The 16,428-nt window shown below is 35.2% G+C and overlaps 1 protein-coding gene and 1 pseudogene across 4 annotated transcripts in view; one reads left to right on the forward strand and one right to left on the reverse strand.

The window, feature by feature from the left end:
* ZNF644 (zinc finger protein 644) overlaps window positions 1-16,428 on the reverse strand; it is a 106,575-nt gene that overhangs the window by 55,542 nt on the left and 34,605 nt on the right. The gene's annotated exons all lie outside the window — the stretch shown is intronic.
* LOC129519263 (60S ribosomal protein L37a-like) lies at window positions 6,382-6,692 on the forward strand (annotated as a pseudogene).

Below are 16,428 nucleotides of genomic sequence, written 5' to 3' on the forward strand. Positions count from 1 at the left end.
TGTGGAATCATCTCTTCCTTTTTCAGCTTTATCAGTTTTTTGTTTTGTTTTGTTTGCTTGTTTTTTAGTGTAGATTACAGCTCTATTGTTTGGTACACACACAACAAGGGTTGTGGAACTAGGGTTCCTCTTGGACCCTAGTACTTTTCTTTGTTCTGAAGTCTACTTTACCAGAATTTAATGTAACTATTCTTGCTTCTTAGTTAGCTTGTTTGTATGGTATAATCTTTATCTTTTCATTTTTAGCCAACTTATGTCACTGAATTTGAAGCAAATTTCTTATAAGCCTACATTAGTAGAGTTGTATGTCTTTTATCCACTGTGTCATTTTCTTTCTTTTGACTGATTTATTTATACCATTTACATTTTTTTAAAGGCTTTATTTATTTATTCATGAGAGACAGAGAGACACAGAGGCAGAGGGAGAAGCAGGCTCCATGCAGGGAGTCTGATGTGGAACTCAATCCCGGGTCTCCAGGGTCACGCCCTGGGCTGAAGTTGGCGCTAAACCATGGAGCCACCCGGGCTGCCCTACCATGTACATTTAAAGTAATTTCCAATCTTCAGATTAAATGTGCCTACTTACCTGTGGCAGGTATGACTATGTTAGAAGAGCCACTTCAAAACCAGAAGAATAATGACTCAATATAGAGAACATCAATAAAGAAATAAAAAAGAAACAGTAATTTATAAAACAAATTCTGGAGATGAACAATAATTAAAATGAAAAATTCACTAGTGACCTTCAAAAGATTTGAGCAAGCAGAAGAGACCGTCAGTGGATATGAAAGTAGGTAAACTGAAATTAACAATTTGAGAAGTAGAAAAAAAAAAATGAAGAAAAATGCAGAACCTAAGAGACCTGTGGACACCATCAAGTATACCAGCCTATTTATAATGAGACAAAGGAGGAGAAAAAGAGGTAGAAAGAGTATTTCAAAAAAATAATGGCAATAAATATCCAAATTTTGATAAAAGGCATGAAGCTAAACAGCTAACAAACTCAACAAACTCCAAGTAGGAAAACTCCAGAGATGCCTGGGTGGCTCAGCAGTTGAACATCTGCCTTTGGCTCAGGGAGTGATCCTGGAGTCCTGGGATTGAGTCCCACATGAGGCTCCCTGCATGGAGACTGCCACTCCCTCTGCCTGTGTCTCTGCCGCTCTCATGAATAAATAAATAAAATCTTAAAAAAAAAAAAAAAAAGGAAAACTCCAAATAGATCCAGACTAAGTCACGTTAATATAAAATGGTCAAAACACAAACACAAAGAATGAGTAAAAGCAGCAGGAGAGAAGCAATTAGTCACATATATTGGACCCTAAATAAGATAAAAAGCTAATTTCTCATCAGATACCATGGAAGCTACAAAGCATCAACATAATAAGGTGTGGAAAGAAAAAACTTTTTAACCAAAAACTCTATACCCAGCAAAATTATCCTTTAAAAAAAGGATTAAGACAGCCTTAGAAAAACAAAAGCTACAGAGTTAACCACTAGTAGACCTGCCTCTCAAGAAATGTTTGAGACAGTCCTTCAAGCTACAATGAAAGTACACACTAAATGAGAACTCAAAACTATAAAAATAAAGAACAATAAAGACAACTACCTAGGTAAACAAAGAAGCCAGTACTACTGATAAAGTAACTTGAAACAGTAGCACCAAAACAGAAGACAGATGGAGTTACATAGAAACATTTACATTACAGGTACAAAGCTAGTATTACATTACATTACAGGTACAAAGCTAGTATTAATTTAAGCTAGATTATTATAATCTTAAAATGTTAATTGTAATTGCCAAGGTAAACACAAGAAAATAACTAAAAAATACACATAAAAGGAAATGAGAAGGAAGTCAAAATGATGCACAAGACAAAGACCAATCAACATACCCAAAAAAGCAGTCATGGATAAAATAACCACAGAGATTATCAATAAAGAACAGAGAACTTGAATAACACTACAGAACAAGTGCACCTGACATACAAAGAATAATCTACCCAACAACAGCAGAATATAATTTATTTTCAAAGTATATACGGAACATTTTTTAAGACAGAGCACATGTTATGCCACAAAACAAGTCATAAGGATTCAAGACTGAAATGATAAAGTACCTTTTCTGAAATGAAACTAGAAATCAACGGCACAAAAGAAAATGGAAATCCACAAATCTGTGAAAATTTAACACTCTTAAACAACCAATGGGTCAAAACAAAGAAAAACAAGAAATTATAAAATACTGAGACAAATGAAAATGAAAACACAACATACCAAAACTTGAGGGTCACAGTAAAAGCAATACTAACAGGGAAGTGTACAGTTGTAAATATTTGGATTAAAAAAGAAAAAAGAGGGACGCCTAGGTAGCTCAGAGGCTGAGTGTCTGCCTTTCAGCCCAGGGACTGATCCTGGAGTCCTGAGATCAAGTCCCACATCAGGCTGTCTGCATAGAGCCTGCTTCTCCCCTCTACCTGTGTCTCTGCCTCTCTCTGTCTCTCATGAATAAGTAAAATCTTTTTTAAAAATTAATTTTAAAAAAAGACCTTAACTCAACAACCTAATTTTACAACTCTAGATATTAGAAAAGGGAAACATTAGCCCAAAGTTAGAAGAAGGAAGCAAATAATAAAGATCAGAGAAGAGATAAATGGAACAGAGAACACAAAAACAACAGAAAAAAACAATGAAATAAAGGGTTGGCTTAATGAAGAGATCAACAAAACTGATAAATCCTCTGCTAGGAATTAATTAAGAAAAAAAGAAAGAAGAGTCAATTAAATTTTAAAAAATGAAAGACGTTGTTATAAACAATGTTACAGAAACGAAGAGGATTATAAAAAAGTACTTTGAACAAAAAAAGTGGGATAACCAAAAAGAAATGGATAAATTCCTAGGAACATGCAACATAGGAAGACTTAATCACGAAGCAATAAAAAAATATGAGCAGACCTATAACTTGTAAGGAGATTAAAGCAGTAATCAAACCCTACTTCCTGAAAAAAGGAAAGTCCAAGACTAAATGGTTTCGCTGGAGAGTTCTATCCAATATATTGAACGAATTAACACCAATACTCTCGAAACTCTTCCCAAAAGAGGAGGAAACGTTTCCAAGCTCATTCAATGAGGCCAGCATTACACCGGTACCGAAGTTAGACAAAGACACAAGAGAACTACAGACCATTATCTTTGATTAATATTGATAGCAAAAAATTCTGAACTAAAAGTAAAAGTGATTTCAAAGGCACACTGAAAGGATTGCTACACCATGAGTAACTGGAATTTATTATTGGAACGCAAAGATGACTGAACATATGAAAATCAATCAGTGTAATATACTACACTTAACAGAACGAACAAACAACATAAATCATCTCAACTGATGCAGAAAAAAACATTTAACAACATGCAACACCACTTTATGATTTAAAAAACTCTCAATAAACTAGGAATAGAAGAAATCTACCTAGACATAATGAAGTCCATTTACAAAAAAGCACACAGAAAGAAAAAAAAAAAAAGCACACAGCTAAAAATCATACTCAGTGGTGAAATACTGAAAGTTTTCCCTCTAATATCAGGAATAAGATAAGGTCGTCTGCTCCTGCTACTCCTCATCAAACACAGTACTGGAAGTCCTAGCAAGAGCAGTTAGGCAAGAAAAAAAAAATAAAATAAAAGCATTCAAATTGGAAAGGGGGGACGCCTGGGTGGCTCAGCAGTTTAGAGCCTGCCTTTGGCCCAGGGTGTGATCCTGGAGTCCTGGGATCGGGTCCTGCATCGGGTTCCCTGCGTGGAGCCTGCATCTCTCTCTGCCTGTGTCTCTGCCCCTCTCTCTGTGTGTGTCTCTCATGAATAAATAATTTAAAAATCTTAAAAAAAAATTGGAAAGGAAATTCTCTTCATAGACAATACAACCTTTATAGAAAACCTGAAAATACCACAAAAAAACTGTTAAACTAATAAACAAATTCACCAGTGTTGTAGGACAGAAAATTAACACACAAAAGTCAGATGTGTCTATACTTAACAGTAAACTACCTCAAAAAATTTATCAATTTCATTTAAAAAAGCATCAAAAAGAATAAAAACTTAAAAATAAACTTAAGGAGTTTATTCAAGGAGATGAAAGACTTGTGCACAGAAAACCACAATGCTGAAAAAAGTCAAAGAAAACAGAAACAGAAAAATATCCAGTATTCAAGTATTGGGAGACTTAATTTTAAGATGTCCATATTATCTAGATACAACATAATCACTATCAAATTCCCAGTAGCATTTTTTTTTTTTGCAGAAGTAGATAAACTCCCTCTAAAATTCATACGAAAAATCAAGGGATCCCAAAAGTCAAAGCAATTTTGAAAAAAAGAAAGAAGTCATACGTCTCATATCTCTTAATTTAAAAATAAACTTACAATGCTACAGTAATTAAAACATTCTAGTAATGGCATAAAGATACATAGACCAAAGGAATGGGAAGACAGACCCTGGAAATACACTCACAAATCTCTGCCAAGGATGCAAGACCATGCAATGAAAAAGCGACAATCTCTTCAACAAATGGTGCTGGGAAAACTGGATAAACACATACGAAAGGATGAAGATGGATCCTTCTTTTACACCATAAATAAAAAATTTACTCAAAGTGAATCAAAGATCTAAACATTAAGACCTGAAACTATAAAACTCCTAGGAGAAAACAGAGAAAAAGCTTTGCAACATCAAACTTGACAATAATTTCTTGGATACCAGAAGCAGAGACAACAAAAACAAAAACAGACTGAAGTATATCAAACCTAAAAACTTGTATATCAAAGGACACGATCAACAGGGTCAATATGCAGGTGATCTATAGAATGGGAGAAAATACTACCAAGCTGCGGAAGGAACTAATGTCTAGAATATATTTTAAAGTTCCTACAAAAAAAATCCAATTAAAAAATGAACAAAGTACTTGAATGGATGTTTGTCTAAATATGATCTACAAATGGCTAACAAACATGAAAAAAATGCTCAATATCATTAATCATCAGAGAAGTGCAAATAAAACAATGAAGTATCACTGCACATTCATTAGGATGGTTGTGTTTTCAAAATAACAAAATCACAAATGTTGGTGAAGATGTGTGTGCTGTTGGTGGGATTGTAAAGTGGTACAGAAACAGTATGGAGGTTCCTGGAAAACTTAGAACTATCATGATCCAGCAATAATACTCTGAGGTATATATTCAAAAAAATTTAGAGTCTTTTTTTTTTTTTTTAAAGATCTTATTTATTTACTTGCAAAAGACACACATGGTGGGGGGCGGGGGGGAGAGGCACAGACACAGGCAGAGGGAGAACAGGCTCCATTCCATGCAGGGAGCCTGACGTGGGACTCGTTCCCGGGTCTCCAGGACCACACCCTGGGCTGAAGGAGGCGCTAAACTGCTGAGCCACCCGGGCTGCCTAAAATTTTATTAAAGAGTCTTGAAGAATGTTTGCATACCCATGTTCATATCGGCACTATTCACAATAGCCAAGAGGTGGGAGCAATCCAAACATCTACTGATGGATGAATCAATAAAGGAAACGTGGTATATGAATACAATGAAATATTATATAACCTTAAACAAGAAAAATCCTGTCACATGCACCAAATGGATGAACCATAAGAACATTACACTAAGTGAGATAAGCCAGTCACAAAAAGACAAAGAGTGTATGATTCCACCTACATGAGTTATATAAAATAGTCAAATTTATGAAAACAGAAAGTAGAATGTGGTCACCAAGGGCTGGGAGGAGGAGCAAAAGGGGAAATGATTGTTTAATAATAGGTAGAGAGTCTCAGATTTGCAAGATAAAAAAGTTGTGGATATCTGTTTCATAAAAATGTTAATATACTTAATACTATTAAACCATACACTTAAAAAAATAATTAAGATGTGTATAGTAACACTATTCAAAATAGCCTAAAGGTGTAAGCAACCCAAATGTCCATCCACAGATGAACAGGTAAAGACTATACAGCATAGCCATACAATAGAATATTACTCAGGCATAAAAAGAAATGAAGTGCTGGGGCGCTTGGGTGGCTTAGTCAGTTAAGTATCCAACTCTTGGTTTCAGCTAAGGTCATGATCTCATGGGTTCTGAGATGGAGCCCCAGGTAGGGCTCCCAGCTCAGCAAGGAGTCTGACTGAAGGTTCTCGCCCTCTGTCCCTCCCCCTGGCATGCACTGTCTAAAACAACTAAATCTTTAAAAAAAAAAGGGGGGGGGAATGAAATACCCATATGCTACAACATGGATAAACCTCAAACACGTTATGCTGCAACTGGCTAGCTCATTTGGTAGAGTGTACAGCTCTTGATCTCAGGGTCAAGAGTTTGAGCCCCATGTTGGGTTCAGACCAAGGTTGTGGCAATACAGTTAAACACACCAAAAAGATCAGACTCCTGGGTAAATACAGGACCTGTTATGGTGCTTCCCTTGGGAAAATGGTGAGAAAGAGTGAAATAAGCCAGATGACAAGTACACTTGCTCCTTCTGTGGCAAAACCAAGATGAAAAGACAAGCTGTGAAGATCTGGCATTGTGGTTCCTATATGAAAACGGCAGCCAGTGCTGCCTGGGCCTACAACTACACCATTTCTGCCCTCACATTGAAGTCTGCCATCAGATGACTGGAGGAGACCAAAGACCAGTAGAAGCTTCACCATTTGAAACATTGCTAGCCTATAAAAAAATGGGTCAATTCTGTAACAAAACTATTTTGGTTTGTTATTAAATTCATTAACTGGATGTTCCAATTTGCACTGCATGGATTTTGCTTTCTCAAAAGACTTGGAAATTTAAAACCCTTCTAATTTTTAATGGAAAAGCATACTGAGGTGGGCTATCCTAATGCAGTACTTTTTTTCTATAGTCAAATGATATATGACATAATAATATAAGCCTTAGAGGTTAGGTATGTGTCTTTGCTTTCCATAGATAGGTGTTATCTTTCCCAGTTCCACTTCTTTGACATACATTAGTTTAAGCTGTGCGGCCTTTTGTTTTTAGATCATTAACTTTTTTTTAATCTTTCTAAAGGTAAAATGACATATACTGCCTCCTAACTTTTGGGTGTTTTGACTGACCACACATTTCATCAGCATCTTCAGAAAACAGAATGAAACAATTAGAATTTTAGAACAAATTTTGCAGATGTCTATAACATTCTCCATTTTTTAGTTTGCACAGAAGGAATGACAGGATTAAATTACTCAAATTGATATAGTCAGTCACACTAATAAAAATGAAGCTCCACAGAGGAAACACACAATGAGACAACACCACACACCTTTCAAAATGCTACAATAAAAAAAATTTAAAAATTACTTTCAGCACCTAATGCTTGCAAGAATGTGGAGAAACTAGATCACTTAAAAAATGCTGAAGGGATCCCTGGGTGGCGCAGCGGTTTAGCGCCTGCCTTTGGCCCAGGGCGCGATCCTGGAGACCCGGGATCGAATCCCACGTCGGGCTCCCGGTGCATGGAGCCTGCTTCTCCCTCTGCCTGTGTCTCTGCCTCTCTCTCCCTCTCTGTGTGTGACTATCATAAATAAATAAAAATTTAAAAAAAAAATGCTGAAAAACAATTTGGCCTTTCTATTAAACCTAAACATGTAACTAGCATATGCACTCAGCGATTACACTCTGGGGCATTTATTCTAGGGAAACGAAAACTGATGTTTACACATCAACTTGTACTCAAATGTTCATATTAGCTATATTCATAATAGACCCAAAATGGAAATGACCCAGACATTTGTTCTCCCGTAGATGAACAGTTAAATTATGATACGCTGACAACATAAAATAGTACTCAGCAATAAAAAGGAATAAACTAATCAATGTATACAACTTGGATGAATCTTGAGGGAATTGTGGTGACTGAAAAAAGTCAATACCAAAACGTTGTCTACTGTATAATTCCATCACATGAAATGAAAAAATTATAGAAATGGCAAACATTATTGGTTACAAGGGATTAGGGATTGGAGAGGGAAACAAGTTATAAAAAGGCATTATTAAGCAGTGTTGAGAGGGAAGAATGTAGAAGGAAATCAGCATAAGTATGAATGGTTACAGGGTAATTTAAAAGGGGGAATATTACTTAAAAGTATAATCATTTAAATTGGAAAAACCAACTTGTCTGCCACTCTGTCATTTGACTAAAAATAAAATTGGTTAGATATTAAATATTTTATGTAAACCCTGACTGATTATTCAACAAATACATTATGTCTGTAACAAGAACTGTTCTAGATGGTGAGTATACAATGGGGGAACAAGGTGGGCAAGGTCCTACTCATATATTCTTTTCCTACAAATGATTTTTTTTCCCCACGCAAACCCTCCCAAATGATTTTCTGAATCATGATTCCCCTAAAGTCTTAACCCAAACTTTGTTACTCAAACTAGAAAATGTCTCCTCATCAAATACTATCAGAATTCATATTCAACTAGTATGTATTAGACAATATTCATGGAAATCCAAGACTTAACACATTTAAAATTCTCTCAGGTACTCAAATATCTTTGTTAAGACTTTTGTTATTAGTAGTACAATTATTTATCCATCAATAGTATTAAATCTTGTTTAATTAAGAGTAAAGAGAGGCCAAAACTGTAATAAAAACAGCAACTCATAAATCCATATGGAACAAGCATTTTTCAATAATCTTTGTCTTTTTTATCCCCACCACTACCACTCTAAAGTCAGGTCATCCTGAATCCAATCTAGCTTCTCCTGCAATCTGTTCTCCACATTTTAATTAAATGTTTTTCTAAAACACAGATATGATCACATCATTCCCTCACATTTTAACTCCTTTAATGATCTCTTATTATTGTTAATCCAAACACTTTAAAAAGGTTTCTAGGGGATCTCTGGGTGGCTCAGCGGTTTAGCACCTGCCTTCAGCCCAGGGTGTGATCCTGGAGCCTCGGGATCGAGTCCCACGTCGGGCTCCCTGCATGGAGCCTGCTTTTCCCTCTGCCTGTGTCTCTGCATCTCTCTCTGTGTCTCTCATGAAGAAATAAACTCTTAAATAAACAAATAAAATGGTTTCTAAAACCCCAATAAAATACCTCAAGACTTACTCTCCCTCTTCTCTTTTTTAATATTTTATTTATTTATTCATGAGAGACACAGAGAGAGAGAGGCAGAGAAGCAGGCAGAGGGAGAAGCAGGCTCCCTGTGGGGAGCCTGATGTGGGCCTTGATCCCAGGACCCCAGGTTCACTCCCTGAACAGAAGGCAGGTGCTCAACCACTAAGCCACCCAAGAGTCCCTCCCTCTTCTCTCTTGACACTAGCCACTCCCCTCTCCTCACTCCTTGTAGAACTCCACACTCAAGACATATCACATTTCTTTCAGTTCCACCAATCTTCTCCTCCTCTTTCCTCTCATCCTTCCACATGCTATTTCTTCTGCTAACAATAGTCCTTCCCTAAATTTTATCTAGATAAATCATTAACAGTTCTTCTAAGTTTTAGTTTAAATGTCACTTCTGGGAGTCCTTGGGATATTTTCATTCAATAAATCTTTATTAAATGCTCATTGACAGTCAAGTCCATACTCAGTGTTTGTTTGCTTTTTTTATTTGAGAGAGAAAAAGAAAGAGAGACTGAGAGAGCAAGTGAAGGGAGGGGCAGAGGGAGAAGCAGACTCTGCCAAGCAGGGAGCCAGACACTCAGGGATCGATCCCAGGATCCTGAAATCATGACCCGAGCTGAAGGCAGCCACTTAACTGACTTAGCTACCCAGGTGCCCATACATTCAGTTCTTACATCTTAATAAATAAAACAGACATGGTCATTGCCATCCAAGAACACAAACTATCACAACATTAATCCCATCTTATTATACTTACATATTTAGTCATCCTTCCTCTTCATACTAATAACTAGTATCAGATATGAGCTAAAACCAATGTAGCTACAATAACCAGTTCAGAAAACACTGAATAAATCAAAATCTTAAACAAGTATTTACTGACCACTGATCATATGACATATACACCCAGAGTCCCCAGTCTGGCTGGAAGACCCTAAACCATTGCAAATATCTGCTTTTATGGTCAGTCATCTCAAAAGAACAAAAGATCAGAGGTTCAAAGACTCAGGTTCTAATTTTGTCTGCAATTATCTACCTGACTTCAAGTTGTCTTTAATTATTTATAAGCCTCACACTCTTAAGTACAATAGTATAATATGTAAATCAATGATCATTATGGAGTCTTTCACAGTATAATTTATTTCTTGATGGGTTCAAAATTAGTTGTTAAAAAGTTTCAAAAACAGAACAAGGAAACCATTCAATGACTTCCTAAACTACAGTAAATTAGAAACTTTAGTACACTTAAGAAAATGCCAGTAATGGGGCACCTGGGTGGATCAGTCGGTTAGGCACCCGACACTTGATCTCAGCTCAGGTCTTTGATCTCAGGGTTGTGAGTTCAAGCCCCATGCTGGGCTCGATGCTAGGGCTGGAGCCTACTTAAAAAAAAAAAAAAAAAAAAAAAAAAAGCCAGTAATTTTGACAACACAGACATCCAATTAAATGAAACTATTTTACAAAATAATTTCTAGAAATTAAAGTAAGACTTAGTTCACACTCCCTTTGTCCACATTTTCCCGAGGTCATCCTATAATCAAAATTCTAATTCTTTTCTTCAGAGCCCAACTCAAACATCACCTTCCTTCAACAAAGCCTTTCCTGATCTCTCGCTTCAAAATTCCCTTCCCTGTATATACCTGACAGTATTCTGTCCACGAGTTATAACATAATTAGCTATATGACACTGAGAATTCTAATTACCAATGAGTGTATATTTAACATATAGCATAGTGCCTAGAACATGTTTCTTTTTTCTTTTTTTTTTAATATTTTATTTATTTGTTTATTCATGAGAGACACAGAGAGAGAGAGGCAGAGACACAGGCAGAGGGAGAAGCAGGCTCCATGCAAGGAGCCTGACATGGGACTCGATCCCGGGTCTCCAGGATCACACCCCGGGCTGAAGGCAGCCTAAACCACTGAGCCACCCGGGCTGCCCAGAACATGATGTTTCAATAAAGGCTTACTGAATACCTTGTTTTATTTAGGACCTTTTTTTATAGTTTAGACCTACTACAGAGGGTTAACTGTATAGCAAAAATAAAATTCTTTCACTTGACAGAGCAGTTTATGGTTCCCTGTTTATTTATTAGAATGACATTTGCCACTTAGCCTTTAACTGTTAAGTTGAAAACCACATCAGATTTGAGTAGAAATTGTTATAACAAATACACGTCTAGATGAAGCTTTCTTTGGAAAAATAGCACAGCTTCAAAACAAATCAATGTAGCCTATTTAGCCTTTTAGACAAATGAAACAACAAAGTGAAACTAACGATGAGTTTTAAGAGATGTAGACAAAGGGAGATAGAAATGAAAAGACATCACACTGGAAAATACTACCCAAAAAATAAGCCCAAAGGAAGGCAGTATCTAAATCCTTAAAAATAACTCAAAGAAAGCCACCATAATATGTTAAGGATTTTCCCAGCTCTTTTTTCAGGTCTTAAATTTAGTAATTTCTAGAATTATAGAAAAGCTAGAACTGAGACTAGTAATTACAGCTTATCACACATGCTAAGGGAGGTAAAGAAGAAAAAAACATACAAAGAAGGAAAGTTTTCTAAAGCTTGAGTTGTAAGAGACAACCTGTGAGCAGCATGTTATTAATCTAGACTTAATTACCCTAATACTTAGTAATAGCTTTTATTTTTATTTACAGACTACACTAACATTAGAGTTTGTAGTAAATTACAAAGAAATCCACCACAAAGAAATATGCTTTCTAAATAAGCAGCACGAAGGAATAAAGAGAACAAAGACAAACAATCTGATTATCCAATATTAAATAACTAAATGCAGTACATAACACACAAAGGTATGTTAATTGGTGGATTTAACCATAAAGGAGGAAAATTTGTCCCAATTATATAGTCTTCAAAAGAATTAGGTTATGATGAAGGTGACACTGCAAATCTAAGAGGACTCTCACAATTAAAGAAACACACCAGCTCTCTAGGCTCAGACCTAAGTTGCAGCAATACAGTTAAACACACCAAGAAAGTCAGAATCCCGGGTAAATACAGGACCTGTTATGGTGCTTCCCTCAGGAAATGGTGAGAAAGAGTGAAATAAGCCAGATGACAAGTACACTTGCTCCTTCTGTGGCAAAACCAAGATGAAAAGACAAGCTGTGGGGATCCCTGGGTGGCGCAGCGGTTTGGCGCCTGCCTTTGGCCCAGGGCGCGATCCCACGTCAGGCTCCCGGTGAATGGAGCCTGCTTCTCCCTCTGCCTGTGTCTCTGCCCCTCTCTCTCTCTCTCTGTATGACTATCGTAAGTAAGTAAGTAAGTAAGTAAGTAAGTAAATAAATAAATAAATAAATAAATAAATAATTTTAAAAAAGACAAGCTGTGAAGATCTGGCATTGTGGTTCCTATATGAAAACGGCAGCCAGTGCTGCCTGGGCCTACAACTACAACACCATTTCTGCCCTCACATTGAAGTCTGCCATCAGATGACTGGAGGAGACCAAAGACCAGTAGAAGCTCCACCATTTGAAACATTGCTAGCCTATAATAAATGGGTTAATTCTGTAACAAAACTACTTTGGTTTGTTGTTAAATTCATTAATTGGATGTTCCAATTTGCACTGCATTGATTTTGCTTTCTCAAAAGACTTGGAAATTTAAAATCCTTATAATTAAAAAAAATTCACCAATAAATACCACTTTTCATTGATTAGACTGCCATGGTTATTAAAACACAAGTTAATATTTAGTATTACATATACATAGCAAATATATATAATATTTAATACTCTAAAAAACATTGCTAATAAAATACTAAGTGATATAATCTCATTGCAATTTTGCATTATCAGAAATTAAAGTCCACATATAAACTGACCCAGCAATCTAATGCTACAAATTATCTTACCGACATTCTCACACAATTCCAATAACGTAGTAAAGAATATTTATTGCAGCACTGCATATACAAGCAAAAAACCCTGAGATTTACCCAAATATCTTTATCAACAAGGAAACAATTAAATGTAATCCATATATGAAAAACATCCAAGATATGCCAGCAAACGGAAAAAGATGCAAAATATATCAGTTATTTCTGATAATTTATGGGTAGTATAGTGCTGAGAGAGGAGAGTTTTACTTATTCTTAATATCTTTGTACTATTTGCTTATACATAAATAAGCATATGTGACTTTATAAAAATATAATTTCAAAAATACTAAATACTACTTGACAATATATTTGAAAAAGGTCAAATGTACATTGTGCAATCTCATCTAGGATGAAGAACAAATATTTTTATTAATTTAAAAGTATTTTTCACATTGCAACAAAGGGCAGCACATCTACATTCCTCATAAAGAGAGTGAAGCACTGAGAGCTTAATTTGAAAATTAAGGAAATTAGCTAATATAAATATTCATAAGGAACTTCAAATCCTTGGATTCAAGGACTCTGCAAAATGAAAAAAGCAGCTTCTGACTTTATAAAATATTGAAGAATGAAGACGAAGAGTCTGAAACTGAGGTATACCTACCAGCCTCTGAGAAGAGAAACTAGCCTAAAATATTTCAAATACACGTTAAATCAAGCAACCTCAAGGTTATATTTCTCTGAATACTCAAATTTTATCAACAATAAAACTAAACATACTTCACATCCGTGATGAAATAAAACAAATAACTGAAGTTCTACATTTGATAAGTATCTATGTCTAAGAAAATTCTTGTAGGGATCAGAAGAAACAGCATGAGATGGGGTCAATGTCCAACTCTGTATTCAACCTTTATGGCAGAAGCTGCAGAGAGGAAAAGCAACAAATTGATCCCAGTGGGGAAGAATTTCTTCTTGCTTTGGACTTGCTAGAAGGCATAAAAATCCCCTAGGTGACTACAATGGCCAATCCAACCAGCCGAATTTCAAATATGGAAGAAAAAAAACTAGTATAAAATACTTTAAAATATTTTAAAAATTTCTTAAGTACATTATTCATATACCACAGATGTACAGTGATAAAACAAGATTTTTAAAATATTTTTCATCAAACAGCAAGCTTCCTAAGCTATAAAACTCAAAAATGTTATCACAATTCCAGACTATGATTCAATTTCCTTCTCTTCTCCAATATTTTTTTACCCTCAGGAAAATGAGAAAAAATTTCTTTATAGATGTGACCAATCTTCTTAATCTTCTACTTGTATTAATCTAATACATCTTTTAAAATCTTTAAAGAAATAACTAGTACAAACTCACAAAAAGAGTATCATTAGTAGCAAACATTCTAATTTCCATAACATGGATTAATGCCTTCATTTGGAAAGAGTAATCAAAATCAACACAGTTTTCCTTAAGGTCTTAACTAAGAACATTACTAGCCATTTCTTTCAAATGGATTCAAAGACGACTTAGGGGATATTTTGTTGCTCTTTTCAAAATTCTATAACACTGCTTCTGTATTGTCCTCATTGGCTTTTCCCACAGCCCAAAAGCAACTGAAGCACCAATGTCCTCATCCCATTCCAGCCTGTATTCTGAATCCCTAGTTGATGAGAGAGAATTCTGTTTATTGTTCTGTTTTACAAACATTCACTAAGTACACACAGTACTCTGGCACTGTGCTACTAAGATAAGTAAGACATTGATGATATCTACCTTTTTCAAAGAGCTCACTGTCCAGTAAAGAAAACATTCTATTGCCGTATGGCCAGTCTGGCTCAAAGGAAAAGATAATGCTGGAGATGGACTATTTCAGGAGATAAGCCAATGACCAGGAGGAAGAACAATGACAGTTGGGGAGGTAAGGGGCTGGGGAAGAGTGACAACATATAATTCGGACAAAAACTAAATATATGAAACATCAAATATAGTTTATTCAGATAATTCTAGGCATTCTGGAATATCTGCAGTGAGACCATTGTATGCCGTGTTATGGGGCTTACATGTAATTGTGCAGGTATTGGTAGAACAAAAAAGGGGACAACTAGAGGAAGGAAAGCAGGGCAGAATGCTGGCAAGTGAGGTCAGAGAGTTGGAGGATCCAATAAAGGAAATTAAAGAAAATACATTAAAAAAATTTGTAGCACAGTTGTACAATGAAATAGTACTCAGCAATAAAAACTACTGATACAATAACATGGAGGAAACTCAAAAATACTATGTTGACTAAAAAAATGCCACATATAAAAAGTCCATATGATATCATCCTATAAAGATAAAATTCAAGAACAGGCAAAACTAAGCTCTGCTGATAAAATTCAGAAAGATGCTTACCTTGGGGAAAAGACTATTCGACTGGAAAGGAAAGAATATAAGAAACTTTCTGAGCAATGAAAATGTCCTACATTTTGATCTCTACGGTTGTTACATGTGTGAACATATATGTAAAAACCTCATTCAGTTCTATACTTTAAATTTTACCATACATAAATTACAACTTAATTTATGTAAAAATGTAAATTATCTTATTAAAAAAGAAAAAATTGCATAATTGTGGTATAAGGTCAGAATAAGTTAAACCAATGTCATCCCTTAAGCAACATCTGACTTACAAGAAATCAGAATAAAGGTTCTAACACTGTATATTCAACTAGCAAACAAAATCTCCATAAGATGTTAAGTACAGAAGTCTAGCTCTTTCTTCCTTACAAGAAGATATATAGACAACTGTTCCTTACACTAAATTCTGTGAAGATAAAAAAAAAATTCTGTGAAGATAATGTACTCTTCCTAAAGAAAATAGCTCACTAACTATAAAGCCAAAAAATAACAATTTTCTACACAGAAGAACCTACCTTACAGAAAGTACTATAAAGATTATCAAGGCATGAGAAGCAGTTAACAAAACATAGAGTAGAGCACAATAAATATTCTTCACACTACCACTACAAATATTATTATATAATAGCAATAAAAGCACAACTCTCCTTCATCAAATTATGCCTAAACCACTTCTTGAGAATACACTAACTGCATATTACTCAACTACTTTTCATTCTAGCCTTTTTTTTTTTTTTTAAACCTTTGAGAGCAGCAAGTTTCTGACAGCTGAAACGTCTGGTTAGATTAGAGAAGGACCAAGTTAACTACAATTTATCTAAGTATTCTTTTTAATCTGTTTATATCCTGAAACCATGTTCACTTACCAAAAGATAGCAAATCTAACTTTCTAACAACTCAACAGTTTATATTATTAAAAACTCGTCCTTCACATATCAGACCAAAAAAGTGCATAATCACAATTCAATTTCCTGAAAGACAATAAAGTCTTAAAAAATTTAAAGTAAATCAGAATGCTAAATTAGAAAAG

This window comes from Nyctereutes procyonoides, unplaced genomic scaffold (genome assembly GCF_905146905.1).
Source record: "Nyctereutes procyonoides isolate TBG_1078 unplaced genomic scaffold, NYPRO_anot_genome, whole genome shotgun sequence".
Taxonomy (NCBI): Eukaryota; Metazoa; Chordata; class Mammalia; order Carnivora; family Canidae; genus Nyctereutes; species Nyctereutes procyonoides.